This window comes from Danio rerio, chromosome 14 (assembly GCF_049306965.1).
Source record: "Danio rerio strain Tuebingen ecotype United States chromosome 14, GRCz12tu, whole genome shotgun sequence".
Taxonomy (NCBI): Eukaryota; Metazoa; Chordata; class Actinopteri; order Cypriniformes; family Danionidae; genus Danio; species Danio rerio.
In genome coordinates, this window is record NC_133189.1 from 46,513,541 (window position 1) to 46,533,982 (window position 20,442).

Below are 20,442 nucleotides of genomic sequence, written 5' to 3' on the forward strand. Positions count from 1 at the left end.
TATTATACTACAATACATAAGCTTGCTGTAATAAAAACTAAAGTATACTACAGTATTTATTCCACTTTACTAGTTCACTATAGTTAATAATATTATGCTGGAGCATTAATTAGAAAAGTGTTATATAATGATTCAAAGATGATTCCTGGATCAATTTTTTCTTTAAGTTAAGTGGTTGTCAACAATTTACTTGGGTTCATATAAAGCAAAGCAATTAAGTTAAACAGCACTAAATTTAATTAGTTGCTTAATTTCAACACATAAATTATTTGCAACAATTTTGCAGACATCCTTTTTTTCAGTGTACAATAAATGTAAACCGGCAATGTGTGAAATCCGCCATTTTATTCACCTTACTCTTCGCGTACGAGTGGGCGCAGCCATTTGATTCTTTTTGGCTAGCGACTTTCGGTCTTAATCACTTCCATTCATTTTTAAACAATAAAACAACTTGATATGCTGCTAAAACTGCTTGCAAACTGAAATTTTCTTATTCTTTGATATTATTTCTTCTTCTTTGTCTGTATAGTCATGCAAACGGATCTTTATAGAGCAAGTAGTTTGACCGTTTTCTGCATTTATTATTCCTAGCCATTTCTCCCACAGGCACCTGAATCTGAAGTTCAAAACAATCACAAAAATGAGCTTACTTCCGAATTGAAGAAAAAGGTCAATAGAATGCTGAGACGCCATGTGGCAAAGTATGTAACTAACCTATCCCTGCCATTTTTCCCACCACTGATATTCGCGGTGGCGCTTGGGTTGCTTTTTGATGATGGAGATCGAAGCACGTCAGTGCTGAAAGTTATTGTAAGACAGCATATTGTTGGTACAAGGTTCCACTACCACATCACAGACAATATTGCAACAAATACTTTAATCTCAGTTCTGCAGTTATTGTTTTTCCGGTAAGAACATCAAAAGCTTTGTTTAGTATTCCCTCCACTTTAAAATACACAATGATCAATAAAGGCTTTTGCTCTTTTGTCACTTTGCCTAAATGATACTTGCAATTCTATATCATGCCTAAAAATTATACAGAATGCCTTGGAAAAGTGTGCTGCATCTCAAAGTTTGCCTAAAACCATCAGGCATTCAAGACTGTAAGAAAAACCTGGTTGTCTCACATTTTTAATCTGAATCAAATTAACCTTATGAGTCCACTGAACTTCTATTATAGTAAACCAGGGGTGCATAAACTCAGTCCTGGATTGCCGTTGTCCTGCATAGTTTAGGTGCAAACTCTTTTACCACACCTGTCTGGAAGATTCCAGTCAGACTTAAGCTGATTTAGGTGTGTTTAATTGGGGTTGGAGCTAAAATATGCAGAACACCGGCCTTCCAGGAACAAGTTTAGGCACCCCCATGTTAAACTGACTTAAAACAGCCTGCATAACTTATAAAAATAAGCGAGAACATGATTAACTTAGATTAATAAGTTACAATGAAATAAAACATATGCTGTCTTGACTAATTGATCATATCTGTTTTTTACAGTGTAGGCATTTTATACAATACCAGGATTTCAACATATACTCTATATTATGGTTCAAAAACAATATTACAACTAAATTACTATAGTATTGTTTTCGTTACAGTATGATCTTATAGGGTCTTGTCTGACCCATATATTAGTTAGGATGCATTACATACACTACACAGTAATATTTCTGAATTACGGATCATCTGATATTTTCCCCATACCTAAAATGCTGTTTAACGCACCATGCAGGAAACCTCCACGGTGCACTAATTTATGCTGATTATTGCCCCGGAATTGCCTTTAAACTAATTACTGACTTGTTCACTCATTCAACTTGAAAATTAATCTTATTTATGATCAGTTGACTCCCAAATGGATTTCCAGTAATGATTGCGCACGTTTAAACACTGAATCTCCCACATAATTCCTGATTGGACAGCAGCCTACCTAATAATGCCTGGGTTTAATTAAATCAGTATTATGTTATTATGAATGTAGTAGAAAATGCATTTGAGACATTTTCACATCCACTGGTTTATTTTATGTTAATTGTTTTGTCAAACTATATTGACTACTGTATCACAATAAAAATGGCATTTTGTTAAGCTTTGAGTAAACATTGTATGATCAACTTTCTTAAAATTGAATAAATTTAAGTGCCTCCATATTTTGTTTTCCAGAAAATCTTCCTATTGTGTTGTTGTTACAGGGATTCATAAAAATAATGACACAGTTGATTATCACAAAGTATATATTACACTACACTGCAAAAAAATCTCGCTGTCTTAAATTTAAGTTGAATCAAATAACTTTTCTAGTCATCTCAACTTACATCAAACTGACTTAAAATATTAAGTTCAACTTTGTATAACTTAAAAAAATGTTTAAACCTGATTAATTCATTAAATTAGACATAAAAATAGTTGTTAAAGCAACATAAAAATATTCGTTATCTTGACTTTTTGTCATTACATTTTTATAGTGTATTTAAAATAAAAATAAGTGTAAAAAAAGCTTTACATTTTGTGTGTTTATTCAGTACATTAGAACGTGTGCTATTACTTTTATACCCAGTACTAGAGCAGTAATCGGGCCATAAAAATTAGGCCCGAGCCTGACAGGTACATTTTGATCGACAGCTTCATAAAGCCGAACCCGTTCATAGCCTGACATTATTCGAATGTCCACAGACACACAGCTCTTTTGACTTTTTTCAAGAATGACTAATTTATGTATTTTAACATAATTTATTAGTAACAAATGTAGGCTATAGGCCACTTGAAAGTTGGAACAAAGAAATACAATAAGTCCTCTGTAACATCGTAACATCTCAGAACTCTAAATAAGCCTGGGTACATACACTTAGCCTTTAAATTGGCCAACACACCAATAAAAATAAGTCTTTCCTAACAAATGAAATAAAATAAATTCTAAATTTGGCAATAAATTCTAAATTTGACAATAGCGAATTGAATATAAAGGCTCTGCGGGATTTGTTTTGCCACTTCTCTTCACAATTTAAGGTGACGGTGAAGCTGAATCTTAAAAGAATAGCCTAATGCCAACATTAGCCTGCATACTCTATCTACATTATGATTTTATGGTTTAATTAATATTTATTTATAATTTAAAAAACCCTTTACTCACCAAGATTAGGCTACATGTTTTTAGTGGAGGAACATTATTGAATCCACTGTAAATGACATCTTCCCTGACATGTAAATGACATCAATGTCATCTTCCCTGTCAACTTGCTGTGCTGTTTAGTGTTCTACCGTAATACACAGTGTATGAGTGACCGCCGAAATACCTTTGCGGCTAGAATGACAGGTTCCCGTTGGATTCGGGCAAAGATCTTCAGCTCTACCCAGTACTGCACCTTTTTTTTTTACCATGATTTACAGGAGATGCAATCTATCTCAATGTAATACTTTGCATATTTAGAACAAGAATTATTCTAAGAATTATCCCAAGAAAAGAATTAGAGAGGGATGCAGACCTGGTGCAGACGCAATGAGTGCTGCATGCAATGCTTCTTAATGGGCTCACCTAACCCCACCCCTATCCATACCCCTCACAGTGACATCACTAGCTCCATTGAGTACATTGTGTCTGACATTGCATCTCTGAGAGATTTTTATTAATTTTTAATAATCTTTATGAAATGTTTTGAATACAGAGAACAGGATATTGTTTCAATTTGTCATAAATACATCTGCCAAATACAATGCCATGATGGGATATTAATTCACCCATATAAAACACATACAGAAGCAGATCTGCTAACTTAAAATTGGACACCAATATTCTGGCATTGTGTAAGTTTGCTTTCTATTGTTTTTGTAATATTTCAATGACCGAAGGCTTGTTATGGTTGTCGGTTTTAACTACAGCATCAACAGAGGCGTTGTTTTGTTTACGTTTGAAGGCCACTTTCACAGTGTGTACTCTTCAAAAGTTGCCACGTCCTCTTATTATAGCATTTTAGAACTTAAGCCATCCATTTTAAACAGCGAATAGAGTAGACAGGCGCAGTTGGCAATACTTTTGGTACAGCTATCTGGCTTATTTAATTCTAAGCTAAAGTTTTTAAGTTTATTTTAGTGCTTGTTCTTATTTACAGTTTTTTTTTTCTCTCTAGCGAGATATGGCAACACTAATAAGTTAATACATAACTCATTCAATACAGAAGAGTGCTTACAGAAGAGTTAGGCTATTCTGATATGCTTTTAAATAGGATATTAACAAGCTTTGATAACCTGTTTTTAACGTCTTTGCTTCAAGGTCAAAATAGTTCAGATTTTTTCATTTGTTTTAGTTTATATTTTGTTTTGTCTTTTTTGTTTTCAAATTGAGTTAGTTTTAATTAGTTTTTAGAGGCAGATTCACTAGTTTTTACTAGTTTTTATATTTTGAAATTGCTTAGTTTTAGTTTAGCTTTTATTAGTTTCAGTACTTGTTTTCATTCATTCATTCATTTTCTTTTCGGCTTAGTCCCTTTATTAATCCGGGTCGCCACAGTGGAATGAACCGCCAACTTATCCAGTACATTTTTACGCAGCGGATGCCCTTCCAGCCGCAACCCATCTCTGGGAAACATCCACACCCACATTCACACACACACTCATACACTACGGACAATTTAGCTTATCCAATACACCTGTACCGCATGTCTTTGGACTGTGGGGGAAACCAGAGCAGCTGGAGGAAACTCAACGAAAGATATATATATATATATATATATATATATATATATATATATATATATATATATATATATATATATATATATATTGCATACTCTACCATCTACCTATCCCCAAATGCAAATACAACAGCCCACAAGATAGCAGTCCAATATGTGTGTAAGGCTGCTTCTCAGGATAGATACACAGCAACGATGGGAAGCTTGGATCTTTAACGTGAACTGGATCTTTTGTAACAATTCTCCCAAGTTTGGACTCAACTTATTAAAAATATGTAGACAGTAATCATAATTTCAGTCAGGTAAAACATCACCATGATCTGAAAAGTTTCTTACAATTAAGTTTTGCAACCCAACTGAAGCATGATTTACTTATTTAAATTAAGATTTTCTGTTATAAAATAAGCTTACGTTTGGGCAGATCATCTCATTTCAGCCCTCGGTTTTCCCGTGCTGTTCAAGTTTGCTTCAGTCACAGCTAGCTGTCATATACTGTTTGTGTTTGGGTCACTGAATCATGCATGCACAGTATTAGCAATTAACCAGATCTCAAATATGACTTCAAGTAAGAAACATAACTCAGTATATATCAGCTTATTTCAAGTCAAAGGGGGTATCAGGCATGTTAAAAAGTTGTTCGTGGATAAGTGCTTACTGGGGACACAAATAATTTCAAACGATTCAGTTCAATTTGGTAAAATAGACAGCCTGTTCACTTAGAAGATCCATTTAAAAAGAACTATTTATTTGCGATTACAATCACTAATACAGGAATAAAACCCATTATTGGGCACAAATGTGTTAAATGATTACTTGTAAGTGTCTGCTCGGGACATATTTAATGTTGTCACCATGCTGCTGTCATGTCCAGTTCTATGTCATGGGAGAAACAACGAGGATGACTGAAGGAGGACCGGCTTGATCTGGCCAATGGCAGCAGGATTACAGACTCTGAGGTGCCGTATGGGTCAAACACCTGGCAGCAGGTGTGTATTAAACTGTGTGTATTAAATACATTTACAAAGACAAAAATGAAGGACGTTTTGCTATAATTTTAGTTAGTTTCAGTTAATTTTGCATGTACACAATACAGTGTCAGTTAGTTCTAGTTAACTTATTTATAAGTTTATTTTTTTATTTCAGTTGACTAAAATATTTTTTTTTCAAATCTAGTTTTTTTTTTTTTGTTCACTTTAGTTAACTATAATAACCTTGCTTTGCTTTTTGAGGAGGGAGTTAATGTATGTGTTGAAAATGACTGAACAGTGCGCATTCAAACCAAGATAAAGCACTAAAATAATTGTGAAAAGCAAAAGTATAGTTGATTCAAAACTCATGAGTGAGAGTTTTGTTAATAAACGTGCTTACACTGTCATACTGGATGTGCCAGTTGTGTGAAAATTGGAAAAAGAGTTGATATCTTATAAAAGTTTTCCCAACTAGATTTAAGATTCCAGTCTAGAATTTTATGATCAGAAATAATGAATAATTAAATCATCCAACAATTTACTTGCCTGGATGTAGACACGCAGAGAATAAAAACCTCCATACATCTACAAGTGCAATTATAGATTAATTATAGATTATCCATGGCTAAGCCTGTGCAAGTCCAAATTTAATAGGAGACATTTTCTCGGCCGTTTTCTCTGCTAATCCCATTCAAAACTCAGAAACTGGTAATGACCTGTCCTGACATGACCTGAGAGTAGTTAGAAAGTCTTGGTGAATTGTGGCCAACAGATTAAACATGACAAAAAAAATACTGTTCGAAGCAGAAAATGTGATCTCGAGTCAAACTGTGATAAAGTCGATTTGATCACTGAACAGATTTACAATAGACTTTGCTGTTGATAATTTGCAGTCACATGACCTGTGCGGAGACCTAACGGACAAAAAACAGTGAGCTGTAATAGCAGCTTCACTGGGATCTATATAGAAAGCAGCACAAACTGTAATATTTCCATCTGTTTCAAGCTATGAATATGTGGGTCACATATCAACATAACTAAACAGATATATGATAGTAAACTGTACATTATGGGCACTTGCAATCCATATACTGCCTTTTTAGTCATGTCTCTGTCAAAGCTGCAATTCTGCAATATTTATGTATATCTTGTGGATATTCCGCAGCAATTTAGTAGGCAAGTGTCTGTGTTTATATTTGCTTATGCATTTATTTTGCTTAAAAGTTATATTTGCTGTTAGGGAAAATCAATTTGTTCACTTCTTCTATTCATACATTGACTTTGCATTTTAATTTATTCTTTAATTGCATATAGGTATCATAGATTGCTATGCATCCATCCATCCAATCATCTATCCATCCATCCATCCATCCATCCATCCATCCATCCATCCATCCATCCATCCATCCATCCATCCATCCATCCATCCGTTTAACAATTCATCTATACATCCATTCATCTATCATCAATCTATCTGTCTACCTATAAATATATCTATCCACCCATTCATCCATCCGTCTGTCTATTTATCCATCCATCCCTCTGCCTATTAATTTCTCCATCCATTGATCTGCCCATCCATCCATCCATCCATCCATTCATCCATCCATCCATCCATCCATCCCACTATCCATCTGTTTATCAATCCATCTATTCATTCATCCATTCATCCCACCATCCATCCATCCATCCATCCATCCCACTATCCATCTGTTTATCAATACATCTATTCATTCATCCATTCATCCCACCATCTATCCATCCATCCATCCATCCATCCCACTATCCATCTGTTTATCAATCCATCTATTCATTCATCCACTCATCCCAACATCCATCCATCCATCCATCCGTTTATTTATTGATATATCTGTCTATCAATTTAGCCCTCTATCCATCTTTCTTTGCATACATCCATCTTTCCATCCACCAATACATACATCAATCTGTCTATCCATTTAGCCCTCCATCTCTTCATCCATCCATCCATCCTTGATGCTGCCATTTGGCACAAATCCATAAATTTTTCCTTTCTGGCTGTTCTTTCTATTAAAAAATTCTTTAGACGTACTGCACAGGCAGAAAATATGTCTCTCCATATCTCCTAGTAAAAATCTATGTTATTGCACAACAATTACCCAGCTTTTTGGCTAAAAAAAAAAAAATATATATATATATCACTCAGTCTGTAACTTGGTGGTCAGTGGGAGATGTATTGTATTCCCCCAATGGTGTGATGTCACTTGAAAACTATCAATTGTGGACCAGTGACTGAAATAACAGACATGCAAAACCCAATTCAATTTTTACTGCAGCCAATGTTTGCACCAGAATGATTGAACCATTTCACTATGATGATTTAATATTTCCTTATTTAATACCTCACTTACTGTACATAGCCTCCTAGAAAAGAATACAGTAAGAAAAAGTTTTAAAAAATGAGATGGCTGAGGTTGAAAATGTTAGTTCACCCACATAATCATATCAACGTGAGCTTGTGTGTTAAAGTGTGTGTGTGTGTTTTGGCAGCACCAGGGGTCTCGTATCGCAGGCAGCACGGCTCAAATGACTTTGTGAATAAGTTGAAGCTGGTGAACCAGGATCGAGTGCCAAGATCATGGCACCGGCCCAGCGCACTAACACACACACGCAAACACACTCGAGTGAACATACAGTACATCCCTGCCATTGTTGGACATCTGCCCGGTACAACAACATCAAGAGGAGGCCAGCTCCAGGGACGGGCCTTATGCCATTACAACAAGGAGAAGCATGTCTGCACACACCAGTTCATTCACACAGACTGGAGGGGCAGGTGTACAGTGCGGTTAGCACAGTTATACATCACCACAGACTTTTCATCGGATTTTCAGCCTACAATCTTCCCTAGATGGAGTATGAGGGACACAGTGCTCTGTGCTGATATAGAGGTCACTTAAGAGACAGTGGAAATGACTAAGATATCAGAATGGACTGTTTTTTAATTTTTTTAAAATTTGGTAATAATAACAATAATAATAATAATAATAATAATAATAATAATAATACATCCCAGTGATGGGTTGCAGCGTGAAAAGCATTCGCTGCGTAAAACATATGCTGGACATGTTGGCGGTTCATTCCACTGTGGCGACCCCTGGTTAATAAAGGGACTTAGCCGAAAAGAAAATTAATGTATGAATGAATAAGAATTCATTCATTTATTTTCCTTCAGCGGAATGAACTGTCGCCTTATCACTCATATGTTTTATACAGCGAATGCCTTTCCAGCTGCAACCCAGTACTGGGAAACATCCAAACACTCTCATTCACGCACATATACTATGGCCAAGTTAGTTTATTCAGTTCATTCATATTGCAAACTCCACACAGAAATGCCAGCTTAGGACTCGAATCAGCAACCTTCTTGCTGTGAGGTGACAGTGCTAACCACTGAGCCACCATGTTGCTCAATAATAACAACAACAACAACAACAACAACAACAACAACAACAACAACAACAAATAAACAAACAGACAAACAAACAAATAGGCAAATAAATAAATAAATAAATAAATAAATAAACAAACAAACAAATAAATAAATAAATAAATAAACAAACAAATAAATAAATAAATAAAATACACCATTATAATTGACATATTATCACATGCAGTGCAAATGCAGTGTATGAGAACTAAATATATATATTTGTTTGTGAAATAATGTGACTGTAAAATATAGTTTACATTGAAAAATATGACATTTAATTTACAATACATTAAATATTATTTATAATAGATATGTATAAATGTAATTATTTTGTGTGAAGATATTTTAAAATATTTTATCCTTGTAATTCAATGATGAATTTTCAGCATCATTACTAATCATTTCTTCAACATGATGAGTTACTACAGACAGCAGTAACTACTTTAGAAATGAAACATTTGTTTCAGCTTCATATTTTCAAAGAAACTTCTGAGGATTTTTTGAGTTAAAACTAGTTTGTCATTTAATTCATTGCGTTTCTGCTGAATAAATGTAAAAAAACAAACAAAAGAACGAACGAATGAACAAACAAATAAATAAATAAATAAATAAATAAATAAATAAATAAATAAATAAATAAATAAATAAATAAATAAATAAATAAAACCATGAAGCATCACTGCTTCATAATCACAAATGCTTCATGGCCAGCAAAACAGAATATTACTATTTGTTTCTGAAGGACCCTGTGAAGACTGGAGTAAAGATTTGAAATATATTTTTAAATATGTTCACACAGAAAACTGTTATTAAATGCAAACTTTGTTTTAATGTGACTTGATTATGAATCAATGAAAACTTATATAATTGGGGTGAGAGTGTGGATTGAATTTAGGGTTAGTAACATGTATAGATGTATAGATAAATAGTAAGTGCATGGAACAAGAACCTACGACACCTTCAAATTAAATTATTAAGATAATATTTTATTTTTTGATCAAATAAAATAAGTCTCGATGAACAGAAGACATCTATAAAAACACATATTAACATTCTGTATGCATGTATATATGTGTATCCCTCAAATAATGACATTTCCTGTTGTATTTCTTCCATCAGTCACTTCTGCAGTTGTATCTGCTGTCACATGGGGGCGATAGAGTAAAGCTGAACGCTCAGGCCTCCATGCATGAACGAGCCCAAAAGAGCTTGTGTGTACCGTGAGATCTCCATCGATCAGCGAGACACAGCAGCTGCTGCTCACAACAACAAATAACTTTGTGATCTATAATGCATTTTCTAATCCGTGCATCTGCACACTCGTTCATCTCCGTGATCGGCTTCACGTCGAAGATCAACAGCTCCTTCGGTCCCAGCAGACAAGGTCATGATTCTGCCTGACAATAAGACAGTGCGACTGATTTACACTTTCCTATAGTCTCTTTTAAGACCTCTGCTTTCTGTCACATTTTAGACACTTTTACAGCTAATCAACCATCCGTCCCAGGCCGTAACCACCACACACTAAAAGAGGGATGAGCCCCTTCCAATATTTAGATTAGCAGTCAATCAAAGTGGGTTTTTCAATAAGCACAGGTTTACAAATGACTTCCGTCCTTCCAAACAGTCTATTTAAACTAAACAAATGAAGTTTTCAACATAATAGCCTCAGTCGATGGGCATCAAATTAAATAGACATTTAGTTTTAAAAGCTGATGTTATTTGTACAATATTTGATCGGTGGTGGAAAGAGAACTGAACAATCATACTCAAGTTAAAGTACCACTCATTCTAGGGGTCAGGAATCTTTTTTCAGCAAATAGCCATTTCTGTTTTTTTTCCCAATGGTGGTGTATATAACAAAACCTTTATCTATTAATAAACAAAACCTCAAAAATAAACAAACATAACACATCACAATGTATGAACAAAGGACAATTGATAGTTTTTTCTTTTTGCCATCGCCACTCATGAATGTTGTTTGAATTTACATGTGTGAGGTTATCATAAAAATGTAATGTGCTTGCCCTTTTTTGGTGTCACGATTCAAGTTACACCACACACTCTAAAAAAAATAACTCAAGAGGTCTGTTACTACTACATACTTTAATACATTGTTGTAACTTAAAAATTCTGAATTGCTGATTAGATTAAAACTTTTAAGTTGTCAGAATAATTTTGTTAAGTTTTCACAACAGGAAAATATTGCTAATTACATCAACTAAAAAGTGAGGTTAATTTAAGTGTAAATATGTCTGTCAGTTAGATTGAAACGATATTTAACAAGTAGCAATCCAAAGAAATTAGGTTGATACTTCAATTTTTCTACAAAACTGGAGTTCTGGATTTCAAAGCTTCTCCCCCATCTCAACAAGCAAGAAGCAAGTCTGGACTAGATTTAGGCAGACTGTTAGGCACAAAGGACATTTTAAGGTGATATATCTTAGTTTTATTTCATTTCCAAATCAATTTTCTCCAATGCAATAGAGTGTTGGCTACTCCTGGTAAATACAGTTGATGCTAGCAGTGTTTTTTGACACAAAGTTTTTCTTGCTTTACAAGAATACACAAGAATTTGACCTTAATGAGGATGCATTAAGGACCTTAATGAGGAGGCACGTATTGACAATTGCCATTATTGGTGATCAGTCTACTTTGGAATTGAACCAAATGACGGAAACCATCACAGTTGAGGTCATGAGAATCCTAAATGGAATGGATATCTCAAGGTGCTGTGGTCTGCTAATGGGCATAATATATACCCTGAATCTGAACTACCTCAAGGAACTTAAATATACATGTGAAGTTTCTCGAACTTGAAGCCCAGTGCAAAAGTAATGCGTCTCAAGAACATTATTTTCTGAAGTCTCTACTTATTTTAGAGTAGATTTTGCTCTTTATGTTGCACTTTATGTTGTTTTGTATTTTTAAGTCCACATGTTGATGTTTATTTTCATACTGTTTATATGAAAAAAGTACATATTTTTGTTTTTGTAAAATACTGAAAGACTGTGGTTTAAAACAAATAAAAAAATTACTGGAAAAACAAAAAGTTGTTGTTGAATGTGTTTGTTACAAGCAAATAAACAGTAAATTTGAAAACATATAATTCATATACATAAACAATTCATGTAAATATACAATTTATAAACATATACAAACTATTTCAGCTATTTAATTTATTTGAGGTTCTAAACTTGAATAATTGCATGTATAATTATGGGAATTAAGTACATAATACTGGATTTAATTTAATTTAAATTTGAAAAAGTAGTTGAAACAACTTAAGTTTTTGAGTACTCAACTTAAAAAATGGACATTATGCTATGTAAAAGTGCCGCTGATTGAAGAGGAAAAGGCCATTTGGCTAACATAATAAAGTTTGTTGTCTGAACTTCATTTTGTTAGATGTTGTTGTAACTTGAATATATTGATGCAAACTGTTGCCCTTTTTTATTTATTCTTTTATTTTGTTTGGTCTAAAAAATATTTTTTAGAGTGCAGCATCACATATGCGTATTGGTTAAAAATTCATATTGTTTTAAACTGAGTTCTTATTTATTTAGCTGTAGAAAATATAATAAAAAGGGAAGTGTACAGTAATTGTATTTTTTTTTATAGTAAACTGATTTCTAGTAACAGTTATTCATTTATAAACTTTAAAATATTATTGAAGAGAGACAGCTGGAAAGCCACATAATTTTGGTCAAAGAGCCACATGTGGCTCCCGAGCCATAGGTTCCATACCCCTGCTTTAGACCTTTCTGAAGTACTCATGAGTAGTTAGCAATAAGTATTATGCTGTTAAAAGCTTTTTTTGTGGATGTGTGTAATCATAATATTCTGTAGTGCATTTAGTTATTGCCCAGTGGACAAACAACTTTATAAGACATTAGTATTAGGTTAGATTTACTGTAGGTCATGACATCAGGTCACCAAAGTTCAATGTCTAGTCAGCGTCTAAGGAAAACATTTTTTTGATGTCCAATAATTATATCAAATGACGTTGATATTTGGTTGATTTTAGGTTGATTTTAGGTTGTGTTGGAAAGTCACCAAAATCTAGCATCAAGGCAACATCTTAAACCAACGTCATATTGACGTCAAAAACTGACATTTATTCATCAGGTATTGCAATCCAAATCCAAGTCTGATAGACGTCATAAAGGTAACGACCACACAACGTCAAGCTGTAACATCATTAGACGGTGATATTTGATTGATTTTAGGTTGAACGTTAGACATTGACGTTGAGTTCTGACGTCTACTCGATTGTCATTTCCAAAAAAAAAGCAATATCCCCAAGACATTAGGGTACAATGTCAATCTGACGTTATGTTGTTGTGCCTGCTGGATGTTTAAGGCTATTTTATTCAACATTCAGTAAACATCCGTCACCTTCTTATCAGCGACATGCGTCTAAACAGTTTCAGGGTCAATTGTTTGTAAAGATTTTGGACATCTTCTTGTACACTTAATGCTTCCAGTTTAAACAGTTTACTGCAATTATGTATCACTCATGTCTTGAGGTAGTTCATTATTATGCGATTTACCTTCTTTGTGTGATTTGATTGAGCTGGCATCACAGGACAGAGTTTTCTACTCAGTCAATCACCATGGACAAGAAAAAAATAAAGCAGAGACTATTCACAAAAAATGTAAACAGCACTCTCGGGTAGTGTAGAACCTGTGGGTTACATTGGTGCCATGACCCAGATGGTAGTGAGGTTTAAGGGGGTGAGTGTGACGGAGGCCAGCTAGTGAAATCCAGTGAAGGTAAACCTTATTTCCCTGACCTCTAAAGGTGCTCTAACAACAGACACTAGGGTCCGTAGTCATTAGCCTCCTTGTTAGAGTAATCTACTTCCATGTGAAAAATCGCTAGTTTGATCCTAGTTTGAGCCAAGCTTTTCACTCATCATAGCACATGTGCTGCTGATGATGTGACAATAAAAGTGATTTGATTAGATTTGGAGCGGGTTGGGTAGAGTAGGACCAGTGGGTTACATGAATGCCTTGAACTGGAGTAGAGTGAAGTTTAGGCCGTACTCACACTAGGTACAGTTGCCTCGAACCGGGCCCAGGCACGCTTGTCCCCCCTCCCGTCTCCCCCAACGGCCCGCGCTCACACCACAAACGGGCCTCGGCACGATTACGTCATCGCTGCTGCACAGTTCAGTAAGAAGCGCTCTCTCACTCAGCAGTGCAGTGGAGATTTCTCTAGTTATATCTTTTCAGTCGTTTGTTATGCAGTGACATGCAGTCAAATATTTCGCCAAACAGTCCTTAGGGATGCGGTGACACGCAGTCAGATATTTCGCCGAACAGATCCGAAATTTTTGGCGCTCATAAACAATCATAAAGCCCTCGTGCTGCAGGAATGAGGAGGTCTGCTGAAGCCGCGCAGCTGTCGTGCTGTGAGGAGTTCTCGTCTTTAATAAACTATGGCTGTTTGCGTTCACTGAACAGTAAGAATGATTAATAAATCCATATGAAACAGTCCCTTAAGAGTCACGTCTCGATTTCAGTTTCGGGCTTTGGCGCGTTTTGCACTCACACACAAGCGTACCGTGCCAAAGCCCAAGCTCAGGCACACCTCTTCCAGCCGGGCCTGGGCCGGCCAAGTGAACCGTGCTTAAGCCCGATTCAGCGCACTCACACTTCTCAAACGATCCTGGAAATGGGCCTGGGCACAGTACGGATGGCATAGTGTGAGTAGCCCCTAAGAGGGGTGAGTGTGACGGAGGCCAGCTAGTGAAGTGCAGTGAAGGTAAACCTCATTCCCCTGACCTCTAAAGGTGCTCTAACAACAGACACTAGGGTCCATAGTTATTAGCCTCCTTGTTAGAGAAATCTACTCCCATCTGGAAAATCGCCAGTTTGATTCTAGTTTGGAGCGGGTTGGGTAGAATAGTACCGGTGGGTTACATGGATGCCGTGACCCCATCAGAGAGTGAGGTTTAGAGGGGTGAGTGTAACGGAGGCCAGCTAGTGAGGTGCAGTGAAGATCAACCTCATTCCTCTGACCTCTAAAGGTTCTCTAGTAACACTCAAGTAGACAATAGGGGCCATAGTTGTTAGCCTCCTTGTTAGAGTAATCGACTCCCATGCAATGAATTGCCGGTTTGATCCTAGCTTGGAGCGGATTGGGTAGAGTAGGACCAGTGGGTTACATGAGTTCCATGATCCAGAGAAGAGTAAAGTTTGGACGGCTAAGTGTAACGGAGGCCAGCTAGAGAAATGCTGTGCAGGTAAACCTCACTCTTCTGACCTCTAATAGGTGCTCTAACAACAGATGCTAGAGAACATGGTCTTTAGCCTACATGTTAGAGCAACTGATTCCATGTAAAGGATTGCTGATTCGATCCCAGCGCACAGTGAGGGTAGTGCAGGACCGGTGGCTTACACTTATGAGGTATGTATTTATCAACAAACTGTAAATGGCTAGTCGATGTACAGGGAACAAATACAACAGACATTTAGCAAATGCATTCATTATCCTTCCATCAAGCCATTATAGCTCAAATAGTAAATAATGGACATTTGAAGGTTGTGGGTTTAATTGCAAAAAGAAAGTAAGAATATGTACCTTCAGTGCAAAGTAAGTCGCTTCAGATAAGAGTTCACTAAATACATAAATGTAAATGTTATGCACATTTAAGGCTACAGATACAATGTCAACCATTTAACCACACACTTATCCTTGTGCCTAAAATAATGAGATCTTTCTAAGGTTCATCAGTATTTCATGACATGAAATTACTTACATTTCGGAATTCATAGAAGTCACTTAGACCATTATAACTCCTACATTCCTTGACTTGAACCTATGACATTGAGTGTGTGAGCAAGGAATGCAGCACAAAGTTATGTCTATCATCTTGCATAGGACTAATAATGCATCTTAAGTGTGATGACAGTATTAAAAAAAAAAAAAGATGCAGGATGACTAACTGATGATCATGGATTATTTCCAAAATGTCAGTGTATCAGAACTCATGTCTCAGTGTGTGATTACTTTTGCATTGTGAATGTCCTTTTGTCCATTCGATAAATCCGTCTGTGTGTATGCTTTTATGCTGTGACTGGCAGACAAAGTCACCAAAATTACTCACACTCCATCTCTTGCAGAATGATTCACGCCTCCTTGACATTTCATCAGCCTTGGGGTGTCTGCGTTTGTGTGTTTGTGCGTGTGTGTGTGTATGTGTGTGTGTGTGTGTGTATGTGTGTGTCTGTAATGGTTCAGATATATGGATGGGACTCATTCGATTATCCCAGCATAAAGTAAAAATGTGTGTGTTATGCTTGTATACACAAATACGATGCTGAGGTTTGACACTAATACACTCTGATGTTGTTAGAGACCTTAGACCCAGTTAGAAAGCTCACTATACACACCTGCCGCATAATTAACCAGTCTGGTACATTCCTGCTTTATGTGTGCATATATTACATGTATTACAGATATGCATAAGGGTAAATGACATGATGTGTTACATCAGTGACAATGCTGTATTTAATTTAAAATCAGTATGAATACGATTATGCACATGGTTAGCATAATCCCAGTCCAATCAAGAAATTTTCTGTAATATTCAATTTGTGCAATATTTAAGAGAAAAGGCGTGTGAGAAGAAATAACATCAAATGAAACATATATATATATATATATATATATATATATATATATATATATATATATATATATATATATATATATATATATATATATATATATTTTTTTTTTTTTTTTTTTTTTTTTTAGGCCACTAGTGTACTCCAGCTTTTCTAAAAAACAAATGAGGTAAACATATTGATGACTCATCCTGCATAACAACAATTTTTGTCCAATCAAATGGTTTCGATAGATCACAGATAGATTGAAAATTTCCCTCATACAAATCGTGCTTCATGGCTGTGACATTATTCATTCATTCATTCATTTTCTTGTCGGCTTAGTCCCTTTATTAATCCAGGGTTGCCACAGCGGAATGAACCGCCAACTTATCCAGCAAGTTTTTACGCAGCGGATGCCCTTTCCAGCCGCAACCCATCTCTGGGAAAGGCTGTGACATTATTTATTAATTCTATTTAGTATTTATCTATTCTTTTTACTTCATAAGCACATCTTGCGGTTCCATGGAAACGTAAAAACGAAAAATGTCTATAAACTTACAAATGTCAGAAAGTGCTGTAATTCTGAGATCTGTAATAATCAGAGTAGTGCTGGTTAATCTAAACTATGATAAGAAAGGAAAAAAGCTAGCAAGAAAGAAAGAGCTAGCAAGAAAGAAAACTAGCAAGAAAGAAAGCTAGTAAGAAAGAAAGAAAGCCCTACCACCAGCATCACAAATATTGAAGGCTTGGACATTGAAATTGTTGACACAAATAAATATCTAGGGGTCGTTATTGACAATATGTTGACATTCCAAGCGAACACCCATGGCAGTCTATAAAAAAAGCTAAACAAAGACTGTTTTTCTTTAAGAAAACTTTTCAGGTTTGTACCTCTATGATGACACTGTTTTATAAACATTTTATTAAATCAGTTTTATCTTACTGCGTAGCAGTAATCAGAATGTGTCAAGTAAGAACTGGTTGAGTAACCTGCTGAAAGTGGCAGGCACGATCATCGGTTTTAACCAAACTGGTCCAATGGTAATTTTCATGATTATGTTTCAAAGAGAGGGCATCCCATGCGTTGTACTCTGTGTTTCAGCTGCTGCCATCAGCACTTTTATTTAGAGTTCCTATTTGCAGGACAAATAGAATTAGAAATTATTTTACAATGGTGGCCATTAGGTCAATAAATAAGAAAGAAAGAAAGAAAGAAAGAAAGAAAGAAAGAAAGAAAGAAAGAAAGAAAGAAAGAAAGAAAGAAAAAGGTAGGAAGAAAGAAAGAAAGAAAGAAAGGAAGGAAGGAAGGAAGGAAGAAAAGAAAGAAAGAAAGAAAGAAAGAAAAAGAAAGAAAGTAAGAAAGTTAGAAAGAAAGAAAGAAAAAGAAAGAATATAGACTTTACCTGACTTTCATATGAACTCTGTGCTCCATGCTACCTGCTGTATAGTGACCCACAGAACACAAGTCTTTTGTTTTATATTAAATTATTGATCATGTTTATGTGCTTCCTTATACATAGAAGGGTTTATTGGTGTCTCATGTGTCCAATGTAGCAGTGAATACTGCAGCTTGTGCATTATTTAGATTGTGTTATTATTTATCCGTTGCTTACACACAGCAGCACTCATTTGTCACGAAAAGGACACCGAAAGTTCCTCTATTATCAGAGACATCCACACACATACATGGATGCACACGCATGCACAAACCTTACTCAAACTCTTGCTTAAATATCCCCTTTTAAACAAAAACAACTGGAGAAGTTTCAACAACAGATTTAGTAGAGTCCATTCAGTTCTCAGATTCACAGTTAAGAGCAATTCTTTTTATTATCAGCCATTTATTTTAAAAATTCAGCAAAATTAGCATAAAGTTAAGGCAATTCTACATTATCAGTCATATTTATGACAACTAAACAGACTTATTAACCAGAGCATTAAAACAAAACTCAAACGCTAAGCAACATACATAGGAAAAATGCATGTTGAAATAAATACACTCACTGGCCACTTTATTAGGTACACCTTAGTAGAACCGGGTTGAACCCCCTTTTGCCCTCAGAACTACCTTAAAAGTTCAAGAAACCCTGGAGTACTTTGAGATGTTAACAGATTTGTGTGTGCTGAGAATCAGTGAAGACAACGTTAGCATCTGCCAGCTTTAATTGTGGGGAAAACTGGATAATTTTGAGCTTTTGCCAGCTTATTTCATCTTCCTGGTTTATAATTATTTTTGAGACGGGATCAAAATCGGTGATGTAGCGCAAAACTGCAAGTGGAGTAATGACGCATCAATTTATTTTTTTTTAGTTTTCTTATCCTATGAGAAGACCCTGTTTCTTAATTATTCATGAGCAAAGCAGACCTGCCAAGCAGGGAGACCCAATGACTGGGTAAGACACGGGTCGTATGTACTTGTTTCCATGTCCCATGGGGTTTATTGCATGTTTTTCCCCGCAATTCTGTCAGGCCTGATACAGCAAAGCTGTTGGTTTGCAGCAAGCATTTTTGTTGGGAGAGCTGTACAAGAGTTTGAGAATGGCTGACTTTTATCAGTTGAGTTTATTACAGTCTATTTATCGTTATTAAGGCACATCGCCTGTATCCGTGCTGCTGTGTTCACATGTTTAAAATCTTCCAGATTACCAGCAGGGTTAATGGCTGGAGTAGATAAGGCAAGAGACTAGCTGCACTGCTATCCTCTGTGTTTCCATTTAGACCCGGTGATTCAGGAGGAGAGAAGTCCTCCTCATTTTTAGTGTTTGTTTTTTTTAAACATGATTATCTTTATAATGATAGAACAAGTTGTGGTTATGTGTATATGAAATTATGCATAACACATGTAGCAGGACAATTAATTACTTACTGTTTATTTCGTTGCATTTTAACTTTGTAAACTATAAAACAACAGTTAATTGCTCCACATCCCAAATGTGCGTTATTGAATTGAGTCTGGTGACTGTGGAGGCCATTTGAGTACAGTGAACTCATTGCCATGTTCAAAAAACCAGTCTGAGATGATTCGCGCTTTATGACCTGGCTTGTTATCCTGCTGCCATCAGATTTGTACACTGTGGTCATAAAGAGATGGTTATAGTCAGCAACAATACTCAGGTAGGCTGTGGTGTTAACACGATGCCCAATAGGTACTAATGGACCCAAAGTGTGCCAAGAAAATAAGCCCCGCACCACCAGCAGCAGCCTGAACCGTTAATGCCAAATTCTGACCCTACCATCCGAATGTTGCAGCAGAAATCGAGACTCAGACTAGGCAGTGTTTTTCCAATCTTCTATTGTATAATTTTGGTGAGTCTGTGCAAATTGTAGCATTGTGTGCATTCAGAGATGCTCTTCCCCATACCTCGGTTGTAACGAGTGATTATTTGAGTTACTGTTGCCTTTTTATCAGCTCAAACCAGTCTGGCCATTCACCTCTGACCTCTAGCATCAACAAGGCATTTGCGCCCACAAAACTGCAGCTCATTTTTCTCTTTTTCGGGCCATTCTCTGTAAATCCTAGAGATGATTGTACATGAACATCCCACTAGATTAGCAGTTTCTGAAATACTCAGAACAGCCCGTCTGGCACCAACAACCATGCCACGTTCAAAGACACTTAAATCACCATTCTTCCCCATTCTGATGCACTGTTTGACCTGCAGAAGATTGTTTTGACCATGTCTCCATACCTAGA

At 35.9% G+C, this 20,442-nt stretch overlaps 1 protein-coding gene across 1 annotated transcript in view; it reads right to left on the reverse strand.

Moving 5' to 3' along the window:
• The window catches only part of fgfrl1b (fibroblast growth factor receptor like 1b), a 515,733-nt gene that overhangs the window by 280,634 nt on the left and 214,657 nt on the right, over nucleotides 1-20,442 (reverse strand). The gene's annotated exons all lie outside the window — the stretch shown is intronic.